Raw genomic sequence first — 26,959 nt, 5'->3', positions numbered from 1 at the left:
TGGGAGAACTAGGGGACACCTATGGAAGCTGGGCAAGAGTATGGTTAGCAAGGGTGTTGGAGCTGGGTTCTTTGCTTTTAGAGTGGTAAATGAGTGGAATAAGCTGCCAGAGTCTGTTGTGGGTGCTATGACGGTGAGTGAGTTCAAGGCAAGGTATGATAGATACTATGAGAATGTCGTATAGTTGTGTGGACATGATGTTTAGGGCCCCCCTCGAGGAGTCTAAGGACTTTGGAGTCGCCCGTAATAATAATAATATGTTTTGCTAGTGAGTATGCAACAGCCTTTACTTTGTAATCTATGTGCTTCTTTTAAATCTTCATTGTCTTTAATGTAAATTCATGCATCATACAAATCATTCAATTGATATATAGTTGACCTTATTGCTAATTCCTTTTCATCTGAAATCTTTTAGTATTAAATTTGGTCAATATGTTTGTAATATGCCATCATTCAGAAATTTGGGGATGCTCTTAGTTCAAAAAAGGAAGAAATACCGTTGTTGTCTGACTTTGTGTATTACTTCAGTTTATAAGGTATTTATTATTATTTTTTTTTAAGTGCCTCCGTAGTGCAATTGGAAGAACAGTGGAACATTGCGCTCTTTGATTGGAAAAGACCTGGGTTCGATTTTCGTCATGACGAGGGGAATCCTTATATGGGCTTTTCAATTGAAGGTAAGTTAGCCGATCATATGCAGGTACTGTCCGACAACAAATGCGAAACCCTTGGCTGGCAATGTGCCAAGAAGAGTCGCAATTCATGTCAAGAGGAGAAAGGAATGAGGTGATGTACAAATTCGTAACCAACACTCGAAATCACATGCTTTATACGTAAAAATTTCCAACTGTTGTACAAGCAGAATAGTTACCACTTTAAAAACTAGAATTAAAAACATAGAAGAAAAGCTAATTATCCGACGTATAATAATAAACACTCATTCCACGAAACTCATTGATTACCCTATTATCGGAATGGATTCGCCTTCTTCTGCCATGCACAGAAGTCGAGGGATTTCGCATCTGTGATTGCAGAGTAGCAGGATTTTTTCTCCCAAAACTCGGTTTTTTCATTCTGCGTACAGACAAATCGGCCTACATAACACATGCAATTTATAGACAAAAATACTGTTGTTGGTGATGGTTGGTAGTGTCATAGTAGGAGAATTAAGTCTAGCGAAGTAGAGTAGATTGCCCACTCACAATGAGTCCTTAGACCCCCCCCCCTGGAGGTGTCACTTAATAATAATAATCTATTTGTTGGTACAATAAAAATTATGTAACTGCTGGTTGGCCAAGTGGTTAGCGTATCCACCAAATTCGAACCTGCAGGTTTGAATCCCGCCGTGGGCATGGATGTTTGTGATTGTCTTTAAAATACTAGTGGTGGTGGACAGTAGATAGTGCGTTGGTGTAGATGATGATGATAGTTGTGGATGGAGAGCTGTAGAGTAGGTGCCCTCCCTCGATGAACTCTTGGACTCCCTGGAGATGTCATGTAATAATAATATATACTAGAAAAGAGTACATAATCCAGCAGCAGAACTGATTCTAAATTACTTTTACCTTCATCATTTATGACTAAATTTAAAGAATATGATGTGCATGGAACATAAAATACTTATGAATATTTAGTTTAAAAGTAATATCTATGATCATCTCCCCCACAATGCATTTGGTTTTGTCTAACTCTGAGCATGCATAATCATCTAGCCGTAATGGAGGTCAGTCGATACATCTCATTCTCGATTTACTACATGCATTGAAACCAAATCGACGAATAGGGTGGTTAATCCTTATTTTCACAGTGTCCTACGGCTGTATATTGCGTGTGTTCGTTTGGCCTGGACGAAAAGCCCGATTTTTAGAGAGCAAATCCAACACCATTACCACCGTATAAAACCGGCTAACTCACCATTTGATGAAAAGACCTGATAAAGGTTCCTCACGTCATAGATGGGATTGTTTAAAGCTTTAGTAGATTTTTAAATAACTGTAGAATAGATCCACAGTCTATTCAAGAATCTAAAGGAAGTTTTAAATAAGATATGTCTCTTTACATGTATCGGAGCCTCCGTAATTCAGTTGCTCTAGACAAGCCCTCTGGTTGGAAAGATCTGGGTTCAAATCCCATCTATGATGTGAGGAACCTTTATCATGTCTTTTCATCAAATGGTGAGAGCTGATTTTGTACGGTGGGGGGGGGGTGCTCTCCGAAAATCGGTTTTTTGTCCCGGCTGCTGAACACAGGCAATATTCAATAGAATAGACCTACAGATAACTGTTGGTAACATTTTGCAACAAAAACAGCATATGCTATCACTTTTTACAAAATAAACCAGCCAATTCAGATCAACTAACTCTTCGTTTTCTTAACGCATTTGTGTGGGAGCACCAGACAATTGTCGCTAATATTTGTCATTGGAAAAAATAATGTCTAAACTGGCATTAGACTGGAACAAGCCACTTGTCCTAACATCTATCATAGACAAAGGACTTGAAGTGACTCTTAACTAATTGATCATAATATAATATATATATATCCATTCTTCTTCTGCAGCTTCTCCCACTTAAGTGGGGTCACTGTTAATGATGAGTCTCCTTCCTGTCTTGGGCTGTCACCACATCCAAGTTCTTCATCCTCAAGTCCTCTTCTACCAGCTCCCTCCATCTCTCCTTTGGCCGCCCACACTTCCGTCTTCCTTGCACATCCATCTGCATGACCCTTCTTCCCACATGTTCGTCCTTCCTACTCATCACATGACCAAACCATCTCAACCTTGCCTCCTGTATTTTCGCTCCTAAGTTCGTAACTTTCACTGTTCCCCTCACATAGTCATTTCTCAGACGATCCTTTCTGGTCACACCGCACATCCACCTAAGCATTCTCATCTCCGCTACTTCCATCCTGCTGATGTTATTTTTCCTCAGGGCCACAGTTTCTATAGCATATGTCATAGCTGGCCTCACTACTGTCCTATAGATTTTGCCCTTCAGATTGATCGGCACCCTCTTATCGCATAACACTCCAGCCATCTCCCTCCAACCCGCTTGTATCCTGCATCCCACTTCCTTCTCAGCTCCTCCATCTTCCACTATTGAACCTATCTAAAGTCTCTCACCTTCCTGATGACATTTCCTTCCAGCTCCAGATCTGTCTCCTGTCTGCCGCCCACTGTGCAACAAATATACTCTGTCTTACTTATGCTCAGTCTCATACCTCTCTCTTCCAGTACTTTTCTCCATCTTTCCAGTTTAGTTCCCGCTTCTTCTCTTGAATCTGCACACAGCAAGATGTCATCTGCATACAACATTGTACAAGGCGCATCTTCTCTCACCTCCTCTGTTACCACCTCCACAATATTAAACAGAAACGGACTTAATGCTGACCCTTGATGCAAGCCAACTGTTACTTGAAAACTTTGTCTCTCCCAGACACTTCCGAACACTTGTCTTCACATTTCTGTACACTTCCCGCAACAACCTGACATATTGCTCCGGCACCTTCTCCCTCAGACACCTCCAGACTTCTTGCCTTGGCACTCTATCGTATGCTTTCTCCAGCTCAATAAATGCCAGATGTAGCTCCCTTTGTTTCTCTCGATACTTTTCCATCATCTGCCGTAACCCAAAGATAGCATCTGTTGTTGATCTACCAGGCATGAAGCCAAATTGTTCCTTTGCAATCTCCATCTCCTTCCTCAATCTACCATCAAGAACCCTTTCTAGGATTTTCATTGTGTGGGACATCAACTTTATTCCTGTGTAATTTTTACAGTCTTGTGCATTCCCTTTACCCTTGTAGATGGGGACAAGAGAGTACTCTCCCTCCATTCCTCCGGTATATTTTCCTGTTGGCAAACTTTCATGAACAGGTCCCACAGCAGGTCAATTCCCTCTCCCACCAGTGCCTTCCATGCCTCCACTGGAATTCTGTCGGGGCCCACCGATTTTCCATTCCTCATCCTCTTCATGGCCTCCGTCACTTCCACTCTACTGATGTTCTGCACCATCTCTGTGAGTCCTTGCATTTTCCTCATTCAAAAGTCCCTCAAAGTATATTTTCCATCTGTTTCTTATGTCCACATCTCTCCATAATACTCTTCCTTCAGCGTCTTTGATCTGCCTCACATGTAAGATGTCCTTTGTTGCTTTATTTCTACATTTTTCTAGTTGGTAAATTTTTCTCTGTCCTTCCTTTGTTTCTAATTGATCATACAGATCTTGATATGCCATGGGCTTCGCCTGTGCCACAACTCTCTTGGCTTCTTGCTTTCTCTCTGTACGCCTCTCTGTCCTCTTCCACTCTTGACTCATCCCGCTTCTGCTTTGCCTTCCTCTTAGCTGTCACTGCCACTTGTACATTATTATTCCATCACCAACCCTCCTTCTGCTCTCTAATCTTTCCGGATGTCTCACCAAGCACCTCGATTGCACAGCTCAGGATTACTTTTGAATTATGTTTCCACCAATCTTCTACACTTTTCAGTCCATCTGAAAACCTCTCTAACACCCTCTCCCTAAAACGATTCCTCACATTCTCCTCTTTTAAGCAAAACCACTTAATTGTCTTCATCCCATGGCATCCAGAGGTTCTTATCTTCAATCTTATTTTAAAGTGTGCGCACAGCAGTCGGTGTTGCTGTGCTACTTGATCTGTTGGAATTACGTTACAATTTGTCACAACCTTAAGATGTTTTCTTCTACTCAAAATGTAGTCAATTTGTGAACTGTTGTTACCACTCCTAAATGTTATCAAATGTTCTTCCCTCTTGTAGAAAAACGAGTTCACAATCGCCAGATCAAACGCTACTGCAAAGTCCACAACCCTCTCTCCTTCCTGTTCATCATTCCCACTCCGTGGCCACCATGCACCCTTTCACATTCTCTATTCTGTCTTCCTATGTGTCCGTTCAAGTCTCCTCTGACAATCACCATCTAATTTTCTTCCAATTTCCTCATTTCTTCATCTAACATGTTACAGAACTCATCTTTCGCCTCTGCTGTAGAACCGACTTGCGGGGTACATACACATAATACGACCACCCGCTCTTCTCCAAGACCCAATTTCATTCGCATGATTCTGTCGTTCTTTCTACCCACTTCCAGTACTTCACCCTTCATTCTGCCACACACCACAATTCCTACACCATTTCTTCCCTTGTTATTCACTCCAGAGTAGAATAATTTATATCCATCTCCCAGTTCCTCTGCCTTCCACCTTGTCTCCTGCACACATAAAATGTCCAACTTCCTCTTCCTCATCATGTCTGCCACCTCTCTTCCCCTTTCAGTCATGCTTCCAACATTCAGTGTTCCCACTTGCAACATCCACTCCACCTGTTGGGCTCTCTTCTTTAACCGCACCTGCCCTTGATGTGGCAGCCACGCCCTAGCCCTTATATCATTTTCTCTTTGACTCATATCATAGTTTGAGCTGGCATTGAAGTTTTCTGACCGGATGCCCTTCCTGACATCAACCCTCGCATTTATCCGGGCTTGGGACCAGCACCTATTGAGGCTAGCGTGCCTCCTTCCGTGGCTGCATAAGACGAAATTATATATATATATCCATTCATAGGCAGAAATATGAGTCTGAAATATTTTCATCTTCTAATAATTCTGAATGTTCATGTTGAGCAGAAGTTTCCACTCCCTTTGCAGTGCGTGAGATTTCTTTTCGCATCTATTTTCTGCAGGTGTAGCGATTCAGTATTTCCATCACACACACACACACGCACATATATACACACCTACAGGGTGTCCCTGAATTCATGGTCCAAACGTGAGGGGATGGTAGTACACACCGAAACCAATATTTTTTATAGAATATGCAGTTGCAAACGCAATGAGAAGTCGGAAATGAAGGACGGACAGACACGGTTTCCAGAGTGATATTTATTGGACATCATTACAACAAATGCTCAAACATCCGCCCACCAACACTGATACACATGGCACAATGGTGGAGTAGTGATTGCCGTACCTGCTCATAAACACCAGCCTTGGCATGCACATCACCGGCTGCGACGGACAGTCAGGCTACCAGATCCTCCGCAGACTGCACGGGCATCTCGTACACGACACTCTTCAAATGTCCCCATAGAAAGAAATCGAGACAAGAAAGATTGGGCAATCTGGGGGAACATGGGATGGGACCACTGCGCCCAATCCATTGGTTCCCAAATGTGGCATTAAGATGCTGACGCACTTCCATGCTGAAATGGGCGGGTGCCCCATCGTGCTGGAACCACATACGGGTGCGGATGGCGACTTGAACTTCCTGAAGCAATTCCGACAAAACCTGTTGCAGAAAAGTACGGTACGTTCGCCCATCGAGGCGGTCCGGCAGTAGGTGGGGTCCATTTAAGTAGCCATGCATGATTCCCCCACAGACAACGACGGTTGTTAGTTCGACTCTGGACGTGTACCATGGGGGTTCTGGGCCGCCCACAAATGTGCATTATGGACATTGACTATGCCTTCACGTGAGGAAGTTGATTCATCCGTAAAGAACACATGAGCGGGGGAAATCGGGCTGTATGACACTTTGCTGCAGGAACCACTGGGCAAAATCCATGTGCAAGGGATAATCAACAGCTGTCAATGTCAGCACTCTCTCTGCAAGTGATAGGGCCGTTCTTCATGCAGTACTCGCCAGACACTGTTCCGATGCACACCCAGGTTCCGGGCAATAGATCGCGTGCTTGTACCTAGGTTATCTGTCCACATGCACAAGATGTCCTCGCTCATAGCTGGCGTTCTGACCATCCGTGATCATCCGGCATTATGTAGACTGACGTGGAAGGTACCTACCTCACACAGCTGATGGTGCAGTCGCGCAAACATTTTATGATCGGGCACATGGCGCATAGGATATCGCTCACGGTAAAGTCGTTGCATCTCTACAATTGCCCTCGGCTACGCCATACATCAGGTGCATATCAGCTTTCTTTTTCGGCCAAACCCCAGCATGAGAATGCTGGGGTTTGGCCGATCCAGCACTTTTAATCCGTGCCGCCTCTTCTGCACTCCCTACCGGCACCGGGCTGTGTTTGCTGCCGCATATTCTATGGTGAATATTGGTGGTTTCGGTGTGTACTACCATCCCCTCACGTTTGGGCCATGAATTCAGGGACACCCTGTATATATAATAAAAAAAATAAAAACTGGCTAATCACGCTGTTTTAGCTTCACGTAATTTTTATATGCTGCACCAAATAGTCGTTTACGTGGATTCATTTCTTTATTTTCCGTATTTTTTTTTAATTGATACTGTAATAAAATTCATATTAATATTTTAATGCTAGTAATAAAACGATTAAACTTTCATTTCTATTGCCAGCAATGTAAAACGCACAGAAATATTACACTCATGAGATAGGTATTCAGCAAAGGAATATCTTGAACGTCATTTGTATTGTTGATTATAGTGCATTTATTATTGTTTTGTTTGTGGATTTTTGTCTTTTAGTTGCAAATGGATCTCGGCAGATAATAAATGCCATATTAAATTATATTGTATCCTCATTGTTTGCATGTGTTTGTTATCGTGCAAAAACTGAGTATTTGGCATTAGCGAACAAATAAAACAGCTATCCGAATTTACCAGTGTCTGTGTTATAGTGATTGTTTTATTAATCAGTCTAAATGTTTAAAATAAGAAATAAAACATAATAAAAGAAAATATATCCAGTTAGAAAATTTTCAATATATCCGATTAAATTTTTAAGGGTGTCAGTTTTTGGCTCCCTCCAAATTTGCTGCCCTTAGGTATTGCCTTAGTTTGGGTTACGTAACCCATCGGCTAAATGGGTTACGACGATTTTTTCCTGTCGACGACTTATAAATATGTTAAGAAATTGCCAAATGAAATGCCTTTTATAGAGGAAAAAATCTAATTTTTACCAAATTTATACACCTTAGTAAAAATGTAGGAATTCACCGTATACTTGCGCCATAAGATGCTCATTTTGGAAATTCTTCCCTATTACTGATAATATTCAAAACTCCGCCAAGGCATGCAGCCTTTTCAGTATATTAGTGCACATTGCGCTGCTTATGTCGAATGCATGAAGATTGATATACAAATATCGAAACTTTTGGTTGCTTTAGCTTAGTAATAAAATATTAATCTTGTATGCAATGTGTCTTCTAAATATATATATAAAGAAACAAGCAATTTGAATATCTTTATAGGCTAAAAATGCTTGTTTTTCTGTGCTTCCTTAACGTTTATTTAATATTTTAATTTGTATTAAAATTCAAGAATCGTTTTGATAGGGTTGTTATTTAGCTGAAAATTCACGATATTGTTTTACTCTGATTGAAGGGATGAATAATCTCCCTCCTTACCATTAAAAAGTAATGGGGCACATAGCTAATTTAGCTTTCATTCGGTAGATCGCTATCAAGTAAATAAATAAAAGTATAGGATGTGTTCTTACAGAACTGCTATTATTTTTAAGCGCCGAGTTTCTATTTCACAAATTTTGGTCATCTTAACTATTAATTGCCAGGTTCAATTTTTCAGGAATAGCCATGTACCATTAGATTGGTTAATCGCTTGAATATCTGTGATGCATTCTTGTATAGTGACATTCATTATCACAAGTTGTACCGTAGACATATTTTTGTTTTACTTAATGTCATAAAAATGGAAATGCTGAAACTTAAAAATAAAGTGATTCGATAACTTCTGAATATGTTAAGAAATCACCGAGCTAAATACTTTTATAGGCAAAAACAAAAGTCTAATTTACTTGTATACTTTAGTTATCATAAAGATGAAATCTCATTATATTCTATCCAGCTAGAGGGGCTATTATTATTGCCCATTTAGAATTGTTTTGTCAATAAAAATATTCCACTTGTGATGTAGGGAGGATAAAGTCCATCATCGAATCCTTATATTCTTTAATACAGTGTTTCTCAGAGTGTGGTACGCGTACCCCCCCCCCCGGAGGTACTCGAAAGGTCGTTAGGGGGTACGTGGCAATTTTCGGCCATGCATAATTAAAGGAGTCATTATATTTTTCAACAAACAGTGCAATTAGAGACAACCGGGATAAAAATGGCACTAAAACTAATGAATCACATCCCCTCTCCAACAGAAACTGCTGTATAGACCAAGCAAAACCATATGTTGCCGGTGGAACATATGGTTTTGCTTGACACCACCTCCGTCGTTAACGTGTTAACGACGGGGGTGGTGTCAAGCAAAAAAAAATATATCTGAAACACGTTCACTAAGAAATATATAGTGAATGTGTTTCAGATATTATGGAATTCGGTTGAAGGGAATTAGCATTTCAACTCAACTGTTGAAATACTAATTTGTCTTTGGTTCGCGCGATCTTTTGTTAATACCGCACCAATCACATGCAGTTCTTCGCTGCTCTGACGTATCTCAAGTCTTGTAAATTACTGGTAATTTTTGCTTGAAATAATGGGAAAGAAGATGATGCTATTTGGGTAGATGACTTTGACGATGCACACAAAGAAACTGTTCTCGATACCAAAAGTAGTGATAGCAGCGAGTAGGAGCTTATTCGTAAGTCGCACCATTTTCAGTTTTTTTCTGAAAACTTTAGTTTCCGAAAATTCCGCACGTATCTCGCAACACGATTTTTTAGCTTTAATTTTGGGAAAAAAGTTATATTCCAGTAAATACAGTATTTTTTTTAGCTTTCAAATTCTTACGTATGGATCATTGGTTAAAGATTGGATTTATAAAACCCCCAAAAGAGAGCAATATAGGAAATACAAGTAGCTGTAAGCAACAAGAAAACGTTGGTATTGCATTTGGATCAAATGAAATTGATGAGTGTGTCGTCTGACATCTCTAGAAAACCAAAATTTAAAAATAAATCATATTTTTTGTTTACATGAACATATAAATTCAAATAAAATAGATATTTAATTTTAATTAATATTTTTAATTAATTAATGAATTTATTTTTAATTAATTAGGGGTACTTTGTAATAATGAAAATTTAAGAAGGGGGGATACGTTATATCTGAAGTTTGAGAAACACTGCTTTAATACAACAGTTTGATATTGTTCAGAGTTGAATTTCAATTGCCAATATGTCCGTCGTTTTGCTAGAATTGTTCTGCGTGTACATCCTAAATACTAAATTTTATTAAATTCTATCCAGTCAAAGAAATATTGGCTGGATATATAATTTCGGAACGTTTTGCGCCTCCCTCATATTGGCCTAGGTGGGGAAGTGAACCATGTAGACATATTTTAGTGTGCATTCTAAATATTAAATTTTGTCTAGCCAGAATGAAGTTATTGCAGTGTATAATTTCGACTCGTTTGATTTCAGTTAAAACGAAAATTGACACAGTTCAAAAAAATTTTTTTGTAAAGATTGCAGATACCTAATTCAATAAAATCCGCCCACAGGAGTAACTTGTTTTTCGCTGACGGACGCATCTGTAATGATGTGTTTACATTTCTAGGACCCAAAAAAAATTCAGTAATAATGAATGCTATGTTTGCGATCTTAAACCAAAACAGCTGGTTAGCATTTGGTTTATTAATATATATGAATATGTGTTTGGATTGCTAATTCGAAGCACGTATTCATATTCTTTTTATTCATAAAAGGAAGCTTCGAATGTTACCATTCCGATGGCCCCATATGAATCTGTGCCCTATAGATAATAAGCAGTTTAATTCAAACCGCCAAGGGATGCTAGTATTGCATTTATGACTGCTCAAATAAATCTAAACTTGCCTTTATTTAGAATCAAAGGTGCTTCAAGGCAAAACGTTGTCTGGAGGTGCAGAAACGTTTATTCACGGCTTTCTCGAATTCATATATTTTCTCCGTTATGGAAGCTACAATTGGATGCACGCTTCTGTTGGATTCTAAGCCACTTTGAGATTAAGAGAACAAGGTTGCAGCTAAGTCAGCCCTCAAGCTTCCACTATTTGCCTGTCCCATACACGGATTACCAGCAGATCATCAGACAAACTTTTATCCCAGTAGAAGTCGTCATGGAATAGAAAGAGACCAATAATAAGCTCCATCAAATCAAGCCTGAAATCAAATTGTGACAGTCTAGTCTACGCAGGGACCGTAAAGAGGAAGTTGTTCTTCGGCTCCACATAGGTCATAGTCATCTTACACACTTCTTCCTACTGTGAGGGGTGATGACATTCTTATGTGTGAATTGTCTGACACCGGACTAACCATCATTCATCTTTTAATTGACTGGCCTCGTTTCGTCACCGAGCACATTTACTATTTTAAGTCACATCCATAATCTGTCGGAGCACTATACACTCAGGCAGATTTTTTTTTTTTTTCAAGCGTCACCTCCGTTTTTAAATTTTTATAGAGTATCATGAGTGTATATCATCTTATCGGTTACGTACATATTAGTTTTAGTGTATACTGCATATGCTTTTAATACCTTTTTTATGAATTTTTCTACTTTTTACATTTGTTTCCACACACTTTTTACGGATTTTTATATCTATTTATTATTATTACATAACACCTCCAGGGAGTCCAAGACTCATCGAGGGAGGGTACTCTACAACTCTCCGGCTCAACCACAAATACCTTCATCATCTACCACTCCACTAGTATTTTCACAGACAATCACAAACATTCATGCCTAGACGGGATTCGAACCCGCAGCCTTCTGCCTGGAGAGCGGATACGCTAACCATTCGGCCAACCAGGCCGGCATATGTCGTTTATTTATTGTGTACTGCCATAGCATGACCATAGGCTGTCCTTGCGCCATCAAGCCTAAAACAAACAAAATTAAATCAATAACCAACGTTATTGATTTAATGTAATAATTAATTGATGATTCTTGTCCACAATTACTCATCATTGGCGGTCTCTTGCGAACGAAGTTGATTACGCCGACGTGATTTATACGTCCTTCCATTGTGGTATGTCGTGTTTATTCATCTCTTCTCAGTCTCTGTGGTGCGCCATATTTCAAAATGCTCAGATCCAGCCATAATCTTTCTTTATTTTGACCGTTCAACAGGAGCTGGAGCATCCTAGTTGTTTTGCAGAAAGGGATCATTTATCACATCTTAAGTTAGCTATTCCCTGATTTTAGGAATTAACTTTCATACTTGAAGCTAGAAAACACCAAAAGTAAAAATAAAAAAAAATAAAAAAAATATAACAAAAACCCTGATCTCCACCGATTGTTCCGTTTCCGAACAAACAGTAGAGTGAATGGGAGATGAGGTATCCTGTTTGTATTTTATTTTATTTTTTTTTCCACTTGTCTTCTCACGTAACTAAATGACATAGTCGTCCACTCTGATTTAATCCAAAAACAAATAATTCGTAACTTAGAAAATTCGCAATCCTTGTTTGTTTTCCTCATTAGTGTACTCGGGGGGGGGGGTCCTGAAATATCTCAGCTGAGCTCTGTTCTCGTTTTGGAAAATGATGGCTAATAAAATAGTTTCTCGTAAATAACTTTCTTCTGTCTATTCTCCGGTAAAACATTCATAATGCCTTTGGATGCTTTCAGGAACATCTTAATCATTTTCTATCTCCATAAATTGCATTTAAAAGCTGTGTATTTAAGTTATCATCATAGTTTATGCTTCCAACGGCTGGGCGTAGGCAAACGCGAATACCCAGTTATATGGACATACAAATCCAACAGAATAAGATGCCCATGATTAATATCAGAGTCTACCAAGTCTATTAATATCTGCCAACCTTGTTGGGCAAGTGGACAGCACTTCCAATGTCTGACCAAATAAGTTGTGGATTCGAACCCCATTGCATTCATGGATGTTTGTGAATATCTTAGCTGGAAGATGAATCACATCACACAAGGTACTAATGTACGATGGGTTTTTACCATCTTTCGTGGGTGCTGTTCACATTAAAAAGGTGCGTGTTTTTAGCCGAATTGTATGTTAGCTATGAAAAACCATGATAGGTTTTTATGAGATTGCTAACTCACCATCAGTTGAAAAGTTTAAAAACTAGCCATAGGAACAGTCTTTGTAGACCTAATTGCAGCATATGATGCCATAAACCATCTCACACTCAGAAATAAAATATACAGAATAACTAGAACCTATCGCCTTGTCCTCCTGATCCAGTCACTCTTGGAAAAACAGACTTTTTTGTGGAGACCTGGGGGGGGGGGGTAAGAAGAGCCGCTGACATCCCCCCCAGGGAAGTATATTATCACCATTACTTTTCAACATCTAAGTCAATGATCTCCCCATCTTTCCAGGAACTAGAAATTTTATCTATGCTGATGACCTTACCATAGCTACTCAATCAAAAAATTTCAAGTCCATTGAAACTACTCTGACTTGCTTTAAATAGTCTGACTACATATTATAGCAGTAATCAATTAAAACCAAATCCCTTGAAAACCCAGACTGGCCTTTTCCACCTTAACAATAAGAAAGCTACAGATTTCTTGGGTAGGCTCTAGTATAGAATATTCCTGGAACCCAGTCTACCTCGATGTGACTCTCGATCCCACTCTTTCATATAAAACACACACATAGAAAAAACAAAGGCAAAGTGAATGCAAGAAACAATGTACTAAGAAAGCTTACCTCCTCCAAATGGGGTGCAGACCCTAGCACACTGAGATCTTCTGCCTTGACCTTTTGCTATTCTTCTGCTGAATATGCCTGCCTGCTATGGTCCAGATCCTGCCATACTGAAAAACTTGACCCAGCACTGAATGAAAGCCCGCTTATTTACAGGATGCCTGAAACCAACACCACTAAGAGACCTGTATACTTTGGCTGGTATTGCGCCCCCCCCCCCCCTTTCAATTCGAAGATCTGCATTCTCAGCTGACGAAAGAAGCAGACAAGGTAATGATGAACGCCAACCACTGTTCAAGACCACAGTGCCCCAAAAACTAAGATCCCGATATAGCTTCCTACCAACTGTTGAACTACCTAAAAATCTCCCGGAATAAGACTTCAACAATGGCTTGCACTATACCTTGAGAATAATACCGGTATTCCAACAGCCGAACATCTTCCACATGGTGCCCACTTGGACTGGAATACTTGGAAAAGCCTCAACATACTTTGAATGACAGGATGCTGCAAACAAAACCTCATCAAATGGGGCTACCTTACTGAACCAAATAATTGTGAGTGTGGAACAACCTACTCCATGAACACCTCTTTCTTGTTCCCTTCTTCAATCACCTTGCACAAGAGGACCTTATATCCTGCACAGAAATAGCAGTTGACTTATTTTACTTATTATTTCCTGTATAATTCACCTACCAAATTTAAGCTGTTTTCATTTGTGATGTATCCTAATTTGTTGTAAATAATGTTGTACCACTTGTGTTTGGATACGAAATAAAAAGTTGGAAAGTTATTTTCCTCGCGTTATCAACGGAATTCCAACGCCGGTTTTTCAGTCCAAGGGCGAATGAGCTAGGGTACCCTGGAATTTTAAAATGCATATTACTGTTTACTTCTTTCTCTTAGTTATAATGTATGGTACGATTTTGATTTAAATTCTTAATGACTCCAAATATTACAGAGGAACAAAGTGCAGTAACTGTTTAACACTTTAAACTGCTAGTGCTGAATTGTTGGGTGCAGCATGTTCACTCATCCATGGTACTAATGTTCTGTAGGGTGAAAAATCCTTTGTGAAGCTGATATAAAAAAAAAAAAAAATGCTACCATGTTTATTTTTTCTGAACCTTACAAGAAAGTTGCAGAACGTATAGCACATTAGCGTCTAGCTTAGGAACACTATAAAAAACATAAAAAAGTAATAAAATTTCCAAATACCCTAAGTCCGCACCCCCTTTTCTGGTGTGTAGTCCGAATTTTAAGATCATGTTACGCCACTGTCATTAACTTAACTAGGATTCTTTTTTCCCTATTCCACAACTGTTTTCTTCGCCTTCGCCTTGTTTTACCTTTGATTGGAAAGACTGGGGGTGGGTTCGAATTCCTCGATGAGAATGACTTTTGTAATTTCATCTGAAGGGTGAGGTAGCCGGTTTGAATCTTAGGCTTTTCTTTCCGCCTGGCCAGAAGAACGGACGTAGAACAGACAGTACTGGTCTCGTGGTCTTAGTTGCTTTGGCGTTATTCCAAGCTGCTACCTTCCCAGAGAATTTGGTAACGCTTTCATTTGGTGTGATAAGCTCTTGTTGGCCTTCCGATTTCTCCGCATGGTGATTATCCCACCACTATGTAGATTTTGTTGCTTGAGCCACACAAGATGCCTTGTTACATCACCCGTCTCTCAACACTCGTCATAGAAAAAAGTCAATACTCCAGCTATTGCTGTTAATCGTTACCAAATTGTTTAGGTATATAAGTATTTTACTTATAACGGTTTTCGTTTTAATTGATATATAAAGGTAACCAAATTTCCACCATGTGGTCTTTTTTTTTTTTTTAAACTACTGTACCTATTTCGTTTCCCTTCGCAATGATAGTTTTACTGACAGTTGTCTTATATGACAAATCCCTACAGAATCCACATGTCTGATTTTTTAATACTTTTCGATATTATTTTCAAACAGTACGCTATTAACAGTAGTATTCAGCACAGCTGTAGAATATTCTGAAATGACATTCTGTGCTCCTTTCCTCATTTTGGTGTACTAATCTTCCAGTTAAAAGGTTCATTATCAATTTTGTAGATCTTTCTTACACATACTGCTGGCTGCCATTATGCCCACATATGTTCATCTGATTTGAAGAGTATATATATCATAAATTGCCACTTGTACACCACAGCAGTGGCGCACCCATAGGGCGGAAGTGCACCCCCCCGAAAGATGTCATGTCTTCTATTTCTATACTACTTATGAATTAGCGATTATTGCAGATGCTCAGTCATAGGCCGTATGCGATGAGTAGTGTGTATTCTCAAATTGTCTACTGAACTCGCCCCCCCTCCTCCCCCAAGATTAAATCCGGAGTGAGCTACGGCACCACAGATTTCCGGTGATCCAGATATGGTGAACTCTCCTCTACCCAAGTTGTGAAACTAAGGAAATATTATTTGGAGTATGTTTGACGTGTAAGCAGTAGCCGCCCTCCAGTCGAATCCATTCGGTATTCAATGGAATAGTGAATGTTGTGGCGAAAACCTGTATACTGTTGGTTGTGACAACCCACTGGAACATGATGGGAGGAATATGTAATTCACTACAATACTCTGTCCGTTTCTAGAGAATAAACGTGTGTGAACTTCAGGCCTCCGCTAATTATGCAACGTGTTTTCTTACATCGGGCATGAAAATCATCTGTCATCAACAAAAGTCCATGCAGCAATTTTCCTGTTTCTTGGAGAGCTTCCGTAGCTCAGTCGGTTTCAGAGATGCTTTTTGACTGGAAAGTACTAAGGTTTTTCCTCCCTGAAATTCGGGTTTTTGATCCCGCAAAGCAGACAAACCGGCTAATTAGAACACACGTAATTAACATACACAGTGGGCCTCATAGCTTGAGTTGCTTTAGCCGTAAATCCAAATAAACCAACCAAGCCTGTTTCTTGGATTGTGGCAGCTTATGAAATACCTCGCTTTTAGTTATTTCTAATATTGAGTATAGTAGGGCTTGTGAAGTAGAGATTTTTTGATTCCGGTGAGGTAAATGAGTGGATATTTCCACTGCTTTTTTTGTAAAACTCTCTGTAAAATTGGAAATTAAAACGATAATAATAAAACTGAAAAAATTATTTGGCGATATTTTTACTTCAGAGTAAGATAATATTTTTGGAATAAGAATAGCAAATAAAGAGTATATAACGCAGTCTATTAAGCATAAGTTTATTGTACGAGGGGGATCTGGAAAGTTCTGATAAACACCGTGAACAAAAAATGATATTAAAGCAAGTGATATAACCACAAGAAAGAACATATCTTAAAACCCTTCAACCATGTTTCATCAAATTGTAATAATTTGTTCCTTTTCTTTTAGGATATATAAGAAGACATAAAATGAATTGTTGTTCTAGGTGTTTATCAGAACCCCCCCCCCCCCTTCGTACAAGTATATAAAAATAAAACGATAATTTTTTAATAAAAGTTTTATATACATGTAGCAATTATATTAACAATAGACGTAGTGAAAATGTAAACTTCATTAAATAACTAAGCTTATTTGCATCGTAGGTAAAGGTGCAAAAAATTACTGAACTTAACAATGGTGCCAATACGCAGTGCCATTGGTATCTCAAAAAAAAGCACAGGTTATTTCCTAGAAATTGTTATAAATTCCGAGAATCTCAAATGAACTGCATGTATCCTCTTTTACATTGTGACTTTATTTTTTAGAGTTCATTTAATAGGAGTATGTTGGGATAAGTATTGCGAAATACTGTTTTTTTTATATTATTAATATGCAGTATTAGGGTGCCCCAGGAGCAATCTGCCACTTTTCGGGATTGATTCTTTGAGTGATTTTAACAAAAAGAAATAACTTAATTAAACCAACACAGATTCAATTCCACCACCATAATGCCGTATGCAATACAGTTAATTTAAAATCAATCTCTTCTTATTTTATTTGAAACTATGGATACGGTTATATTCGTATCCGGTTAGGGTAGTATGTAAGGCTTTTCGTTACCTTGAACTGTGGACTGACTGAATATCAGCCATCATTTTACATCGGTTATTGTTAGGTTTCCTCACCTATGACTTTTATCGAGATACCCTTTTGTTGGAAAGACTGGTTCAAATCCCGCATAGGATGCAAAGAATCTTTATAAGAGCTTTTTAATTGAAGGTAAGTTCTCATACGGAGGTAGGTTTTCATCCCGCAGAACACCGGTAATTAAGGCATAATACGCTGGCCTCGTAGCCTTAGTAGTTTAGGCCGTAATTCCCAAATAATAACAATCGGCAACTTTAAATCGTGATGAAAAATTATTTCTAGTATTATTCTTGAATCAAGGCTGTTATATTATTAAGCTTGGTATGCAAAATATATACTTAAGTTATTTTTACGTGCTAGTGACCCACTAAGTGAGCTGTTTTCTCTCTTCTCATATGATATGATATTCTGTTTGATATCCAGTGTTTATTGGCAATGACTCCAAGCCGAATATTGTAACCAATTCACTGAACTATTATTATAAGAATCATAACTGCTAAAATGTTACTTGCTTGCTCTAATTCCATTCCAAATTTAATATTGTTTCATCACTTTCATTCGACAGAGCTATTCAACAGTTTATCGATTTCAAATGTGGCATTTAGCCACATTTGAAATAGTTAAATTCATTTAATAATAATAAAATAGTATTGAAAATAGCAGAATAAAAACGACGACCAAAAGAGCGTCCTTTTTCTTGTCCTCGCACACTTTACAAATCTCTCATTTCAACAGATTTATGCCATAGCTGTCGAAAAGCCCAAAACAAGCAAGTGGCATTATAGAAGAGTGTTCAAACCAGTTTACTTTATGGTTCTGAAAGTGGTTAGAAATGAAACAGTCGATCAAACATTGGAGACCACCACAAATGACAAGACTGAGATATAGGTGGGTGGATGCAGGTAGGAGCACTTTGAAGATTGACATGTATGAGCTGATCAGATGATAACAATTTGACAAATAATAGGCCATTATGTTAATTCGAAACTACTTAGATATTGCGTTGGATTATCATGTCTAGTATATCCCTTGGGATACACCAAATAATGATGATATTGGGAAGCTATCCCCCCTGTTTGCTCAGAATCAAAAAGTAAAGATTTCCTTAACAGATTGTATGCATCTAGCTGAGTTTTAAACATAATTTTTAACATTTTTCTGTTATTGGTTCGAAAAAAGATTAAAGATAATATCACAGGAAAAAAATGAAGACTAAGAAATCTGCCTACCCATTATTTCAGTAAAGCCTTTTCATTTTTTCGAGTCTCGATTAGGAGACATACCAGACTAGGAATAAGTGCTACCATTCCGTTCTGTCAGATTCGGTGGAATTTAAACGTCAAGTTTAAAAAAAAATAATAATAATAATAATCTCGTTAGTCCCTTTTGAATGAAACAACAAGCTATTGACTTTTAAAAGCGCAAAGTAGAAAGTTCAAAGGCGATAGGTAGAACTATCCGAATTTCATATGAGACACATATAGATTAAATAAATCAGCGATAATATAAAAAAACAAAGCTGACATTTGACACAAGCACACACACATGTTTGTCACCAATAACAAGATTGTCTTTTCGAATGTTTGCACAAGATTCTCGCCCTTCAAATGTGAATGTGCGATGTTCCCGTGTAGAAAATTCGCATTGTGTGATGAACGTATTAGGGAAATAGGTACTTAGGCGACACTTGCAGAGAATAGTCATGCCTAAGGTTACTTTCAGAGCAGTTTGGCCAACCATAATAGTCTCGACCACTAAAGATTTATATATACTGAGTTTACTTCGTTTACGCGCCCCACGCTAGAGAAATAAGCATAATAAATTTTGGGATCAACAGATCTATGGATATGTCCAGCTTTTACTTCTAATAATTTTGACTCATTCAGCCTTATATAAAAACATTGAAAAAAGGAATTGCAGTGATTGTAAATATATAAATAAAAAATAAAATAAAGTTTTTATTTTGTAGAATTCATAAATTTTTTTTAAAATGTTTTCTTTGCTCCTGAAACTCATCTTAGAAATTATTGCACTTGATTTTTGAATCACTGTCGTTCTCGATTTTGTAATTTAAATGGTAAAACTTCCATTTGAAACGTAAAATTAAATATCAAAATTCATCTCAAATTTGCTTTTAAGAAAATTAGGATTACATATAACCAAACTTTTTTTTTTTTTTTTTTTTACGGAATCTTAAAAACGATTGTTTACATTTTCTCATTTGAATAGCATCTTTAGGATTTTATAAAGTTGCGATCCGGATTTTCACATCTTTCGCCCCCCCCCCCCGTTAAGACTGCCTGATTTTGCCATTCCATCTGATTACTTATGTGTCCTTTTTATATAACTTTTAGGAATTTAAAACTGTTTAAAAAAATATAATGGTTTTATGTGCAGACTCCATCTCAGAGAATGCTTAACCTGAATTTCTTCCTTTTTGATTTCTCTTTTCCCATTTCGACTATTTCATAAAACGTTGCTATTTAAGTTTACATTGAAACAATAAGACCATGAAACAACCGGTTAGTTTCCTCTTTTTTGGAGGGGGAATGAAGAATCAAATCAAGCATACATTAGCTAATGCTTGATTCGATTTCATTCCCCTCTTTGAGCAGTTATTACAAAATAGATTTTATTTTTGTAGGTAATAAAATTGTAGTGAATTTATGAATTCTACAAAATAAAAACTTATTTTTTATTTACTTTTGCCCGCATTTATCATCACCACAATTTCATTTTTCTGTTTTTATGCAAGACTGAATGAGTCAAACTTATAAGTAAAAGATATAGATTTTATTTTTATAATATAAGGATTTCTCTCTCAGAGACTGATTTACAATAATAGTCTACTGTATACACGAGTATTCAGTGGTGAGGCAAAGTATTCAGAAAATTCATATGAATTCACTTCTCAACTGTTACTGATATATAGGTATTTGAATCACAGTTTGACCTGACTGAAACAAACATAATTATGTATTGAGAAAAGACTACATGCTTCAGTTGAGTTTAATAAATGTTCAAAATTGCCGCCCTTAGTCAGAATTGATATAACGACTTTTTTTTGAAGGGTAAGTTAGCTGCTGTTATACGGATATGGCACGAGTTTTTCTCCTGGAAAAACGGTTTTGTAAATGAAAAGCACACCCTGTTTCTTATCACAAAACAGGCAAAAATGGCGCAAGAATTTAACAGACATAATATACTGGTTCCATAAGCTCTTAGTTGCTTGGACCGTAATTTCAGTCGCCCTCAGCTTGAGTATACATTTTGACTCATTCAACCCTGGCGCTTGTTTCACTGTAAACTTAAATAACAACGTTTTATGAAATAGTCGAAATGGGAAAAGAGAAATCAAAAAGGAAGAAATTCAGGTTAAGCATTCTCTGAGAACTGCGGCATCATTAACGAATATAGAAACGAAAAAATTTGCTGAGTTAACTTCTTGAGTTTGTTACAATTTAAAATATCATCTCACTAAATAGAAATTGGAAATTTAGCCAGCTGAGATTTGCTTGCCCATCCACCAGCCAGAAAAAAAAAAAAAAAAAGAAACTGGTCAAGATAGTGAGAGATGTTTCAAATGAAATGTAGGGAAACCTGTTATGCTACTACATCATGTTTGCAGGGGAAAATTTTCCAAGAATGTGGGCACTTGATAGTGCAAAATTCCAGTATAAGTGTTAATGTCGCAGGAATGTGGATCATCCATATGATCCATGTTCCTACGATAGTGTGTTATCAACGGTGTGTACTATACACGTTTACAGAAAGAATTTTGAAAATTACTTTGTATCATATGGATTTTCCTTAAATGGGAACTTCTAATATGGACTACCACCATACCAAATGTAGTGGTATGCATGTATGTTTTGGGAGACGAGACGAAAATGTATCAATCCAGTGCAGAATTTCAAAGGCCTACCCAGGTTGAAAGTATTGAATTTGCTAAATATGCGGATGTAATCCTTGATTGTATAATGTATTCCTTTCTATCATGCTTGGAACAGTAAAGCGAGTCAAATAACACGAATTTTTTTTTCCATTCACATGGAATGTGAACATTTATTAGCGTAATAAGTTTATTACGAACTGTTATAACGCTATATATCAGAAATCATACAGATTTGGTCGCCGGGTTTTTATGGCGACGAGGATATGTTGGAAAGGGTACAGAGAAGATTCACAAAGGTAGTCAGTGGTCTCTGGAATGTGGAGTACAAGGACAGATTGAGGGAATGTAAGTTGCAGAGCCTCGTGAATAGGCGGAAGAGGGGGGGGGGTATGATTGAGACATAATAACTGGTCAAGGGTTGCTATCAGGTAGATATGGAAAAGATTTTTCATAGAATTGGAGAGGGAAGTAGAACCAAGAGGCCATTGTTGGAAACTGTATAGGGAGGGTATGAGTAGAGGAGTGAGAAGCAAGTTCTTTGCATGGAGGGTTGTTGGTGAGTGGAATGCATTGCGTGAATTTGTTGTGGATGTGGACACATTGAATCAGTTTAAGACGAGGTTGGATGAGCATTGTACAATAGTGAGTACCTTCCACGATGAGTCTCTGACTCCATGGAGTTCAGGTGTTGATAATAATAATAGTAGCTGGCAGTAGCTGGAACAATAGTCACTACAATTTCATTATTATTTTATAATTTATTATTATTTATATATACCTCAATTGTGCAGTAGAACAAGAGTACGTATTAATAATTGTAGTGAAACATAATTGAAGAAACTGATTTAACTTTCCGATAACTTTTGCTTACTTCAAGAGGTGAAGTGAGCAAAATATATGATTACGCTTTCAACTGCAAGATTGTTATTTCGAATTACGATCGAAACAACTAAAGCGTCGAAGGGCAGTGTATTATGTCTGTAAATTTCGGCACTTATGGCATGTTTTGCAGGATCAATAACTATGAGAGGAAATAACTGGTTGGAAAACTATGCTACCAGTACGAGACCGGCTAACTCCCTTTCAAAAGACGTTGGTTCTTCGCGGTCTGGATGGGATTCGAAACGCGAAGAAAAAGTGCATTGTTTATGTACAGGCACTGTTGTAACATAAATGCTGTATCTTAAGAAAAATTGGTACCTTTTTTAAGTGTCATCCCACCTACATACGGGACCTGAGTACTCACTCATGGAGTGTCGAAAACGGACACACACTTAATTCATCTTCCCTTTAAGGTGGCCAACTTTAGAAATTCACAAGCTGAAACATTTTATTTTGTTCTCCAATATACTGTATGTATATAGCTTATACCTTTTCATCTTATACACTTTTTTACGATAGTCGTGACGAGAATCTTTCGTGAGTAACAAGGATACAAGGTTAACAATCTGAAAAAAAAAAAATAATAATGCCGCTTAATATATGATAGTATATTTTCCACTTTCAAAATCTTATTCAGTTTTTCCTTAAAATTAGAAAATATGAAATATATGAAAATAAGAAAAAAAAAAGATGACAATGAGAAACATTTTCTTCTTAAAATGAGAAATTATTAGAAAATTATAATAAAAATACTAAACGTGGGTGGTGGTGGTGGTTGTCTCTTCAGCTTGATTTCATTGGAATTGTCATTCAGTTATTCTAAAAGTCCCACCCACAGTTATTTCCTTTATCGTTTCTTTTAGCATGTGTAGTATTTAACTAATAAAATGCTTGTCTATATATAGTTCACCTTTTTGCTGATAAACAATACTATAAATATAATTACAGTTCTGTTACATTCTAATAAAGAACGATTTAAGTATAACTAAGAACGTGTGATCGTCACTCACTCGTACCTTCACGAGGACCATCTATCTATTACTGATATATAACAACCAAAATCAGTTACAACAAGAGCTCAAACCAGAAATTAATTCTTTAATCACAACTTATTACACGTTCTACTTGACAAACATTTTCCTTAAATGTTTTAAATTCTAATGCCTTGTTCTTGTAATCCGGAAATTTAACAGATGTTCTGGGATGCTGAGGCAAAGCATAAGAATTCTGGGTAAGCTGGGACAGTTGACTGCGCACCTGCCTTCACTTTATGTAAACTTGAAAACAGACATGGCGACATCTCTGGAATCCATCACTTCAACAGAAGTGATGGATTCCACGAATAATAAGCTTAACTCCTGTATGTTTCATCATTCGTAACACTATTGTACTACCAAAGTAACACACACAAGTTTCCATAAATTAAGCAACAAAGAGAAAAATCAACGGTGTTCAAAAACTGTATGATGAATTTTTATGTAATTCGGTGAAAAGCAGTATATATGAAATGTGAAAGAAACATCCACAAAAATTATAAATATTTTAATTCGGTAACAGAGTACATGGAGACGATGGTCAAAAATAAGAGGTCAAAATGAGATTGTCAAAGCGCCTCATTAGGGAATGTAGTCATCCTCACAGCAATATACACAGCGGTGTTTCATATCGTTTATAATGGTGTCCAGTAGCTCAGTTGGTAATACAACCATTGCTCCTGCAAGGCTCTCCTAATTCCTTCAGATTTTTTTTTTGGGGGGGGGGGAGGAAGGAATTGAAAGTAGCAACACGTCTATCTCGAGCATTGCAGACATGCTGAATACGATTAAGTATGCAAAAAAAAAAAAAAAAAACCAGCCCATACTTGCGATAGTCTCTTCTTGAAAATATTGGTCCACGATGAGGATGAGTATTATCGTCTTGTAAGATGTCTCCCATATCGCACCCGCATACAGACGAACATGGTGGTTCAGGACCTCGTCTCTATAAGTTGCAGCATTCATGGTACTTCTAGGAAGCACTTGCAGGTCGGTGCGTCCACCCAACGAAATGCCTTCCCAAACCATCACCCTACCTCCACCGTAAGTGTCCCTTTTGCGGATATTACAGGGATGATAACATGTCCCTGGTTCTCTGCACATAAGATTACGCTTAGTATCGCTTTGTAGAGCACATCAGGGTCTATAAAAACGTACCGACTCCCATTGGTCTTGGATCCAGTTGACGTGGAGCGTGGTCCGTTCCAAGTGTTCTCTTCTTTGGGGATGGGGAGGCCTCCTAGCATACAGGTCTTCCAGAAGCCTTCTGCATAGAGTGGAAGGAGATACCAATGTTCCTGTAACCGACGCGAGGTCGGATCGTAGCTAATTTAGGATAGCACTCCTGTTTCGGCGTGCGGATAATCGGTCACCCACTGCAGTTGTAGCCTCTGATCTTACTTCACTCTATCTCCAGGATCTGTTTGTGACTGTTGGAATAGTTCCACAGGTGAACCAAGGAGTGGCTCACATACAACCATCTGGCTACACTTTTCTACCCATAAACATTACATCACATTCGCGTTAATAACACAGGAGCGCAGTCACAAATACACCTTTGAGCCGTTTAAACAGACGGGCAAAGGCGCAGCGTGTCAAATTCTTAGAGTTCCAGTGGTTTTAAAAGGCCCAGAAAGCGATGCAGGGTGTGCGCCGAGACAGTAGCACCCAGAACTTGTGACTGTGATTAGTTATTGTATGAAGCAATCCAGTTGAACATTGTCATTTGTCATGAGTTGCTGTTTTTGTTTTCTGAGTTTCATCTGTTTTAGGTGAGTGAAGTATGAACTGACGTGTTTATGGCACCTATATAGACAAGTTTATTAATATATATTTATAATTTCTATAAATAATTTATAACTTTTTTTGCCCATATTTATAATGGGAAACAGTATTGACGATGTACTGAATATCCCGTTTTCTGCCAGTGCTTTCGCGGATTGTATGATCATAGTCGAATGCCGTGGGAACCTGTGTATAATACGTAAGTAAAACGAGTTATTTCAGCCTTTCTTTGGTTCAATCTGGAAAAATAATAATTTCCCAAGTGATTACTTTTTCCCCCGATTTTTGTGCGTATTATATGGCTATATTTAAAAATCATATCAAAATTAAAATTATCCGTGCCTCACTTTAGTATTTGCCAATAATAATCTAATCTCACCACGAAACGTAAACATTTTGTGCTTCTCGCATAAACGGCGCGTATGAAGCATAGCTATTGTTCATTTGACCTTTATGCTTTCTATATTTAAAATTATATTAATTGATAAATTAAAGTATTCAAAGTTATCCTACAATTAATTGCATTGGACTAATTAAGATGAGCGATCATGCGTTATGCACTCTTAAAACTTTCATACATTAATAAAAATGCAATCATACGGTCGAATTGACGTGAATTTTGTAGCGCGGTATATATATTTAATCTAGCCACAAATACTGTTACAACTTGAACATCGCATAAACTTTTAATCTATCAGTAAATCATTTACAGCTTTCAGCATATACACTCCACATGTATAACGTGCGCATAGCAGCACCCACTGTTCGAAATGCGCCTTTTGCCTTCACGCACGCCTGAAGTTTCTGAAGCCGCACAGTATCCACTACTCACTCCAAATCTTCCTTCAAGCTGGCTATGCTGGGATGGCGTTTCTTGCAGGCTACTTAAACTCCGACCACAATTTGAAGTCCAACGGATTCAGATCGAGACTTCCAGGCGGCCAATCAGATGATGATGATGTGGTTCGGCACATTCGCCTCCAACCACTGTTGTGTGTTCCTCGCCTTGTGTACAGGGACTGAGTCCTGTTGGAAGGCCCACTGCCTACTGTGAAACAGGGGCCGTACTGCAGGTTCCAGCACGGTGTCTTGATACACTTTGGCGGAGGTTTTGACTCCTTTCTCGTAGAAATGCAACTTGGATATCCCCGATACGTTTCTCTCCCCCCCCCCACACACACTAAACCATCACTGAAGCGGAGTGATTACCTCTGAATCTTGGGTTCTATGGCAGTGCTTCCCAAACTTCTGGATGTCAGGCCCCCCTTTGCAAAAATGAAAATATTTCACGCCCCCCCCCCCTCGAAAAAAATCGTAATAGAGAGATATATTATTATAATATTTATTGTATTTATATGTATTTATATTCAATACAAAACATACACAGCGAATATTGCAAAAATCAAATGCATATATTACATTTTTTGCCTCTTACCGTTTGGTTCTGAAGACGATGCGGGCTGTTCTGGTAAAATATGAAATACTGTCCTTTTTTTGAGTCTGTTTCTGCTTCTGATTATTCGCGGGAATTCTTTTTATTTTTTTATCAGCCACTTATCCATCTCAGGATTAAATATTTTAACGTAGAATAGATCAAATAATATCACCACTTACCGATACTCGCACACCACAGACTGATAACATGAAATTAGTGAATATTACCTGAATAAGGGAATCCCCGGACCAGGAACATTTTTCTCTTTTGTGACTTTTCTCCTTTTAAGGTAATTAAGCCTAACGC

General features: G+C 38.0%; 1 protein-coding gene across 2 annotated transcripts in view; it reads left to right on the top strand.

Moving 5' to 3' along the window:
• The window catches only part of LOC150104812 (uncharacterized), a 449,875-nt gene that overhangs the window by 29,844 nt on the left and 393,072 nt on the right, over positions 1 to 26,959 (top strand). The gene's annotated exons all lie outside the window — the stretch shown is intronic.

Source organism: Typopeltis vanoorti, chromosome 7 (assembly GCF_054136105.1).
Source record: "Typopeltis vanoorti isolate ZY-2024b chromosome 7, IOZ_Tvanoo_1.0, whole genome shotgun sequence".
NCBI lineage: Eukaryota > Metazoa > Arthropoda > Arachnida > Uropygi > Thelyphonidae > Typopeltis > Typopeltis vanoorti.
The sequence above is the reverse complement of the archived record's forward strand: the minus strand, read 5'-3'. Positions and strand labels throughout refer to the sequence as shown.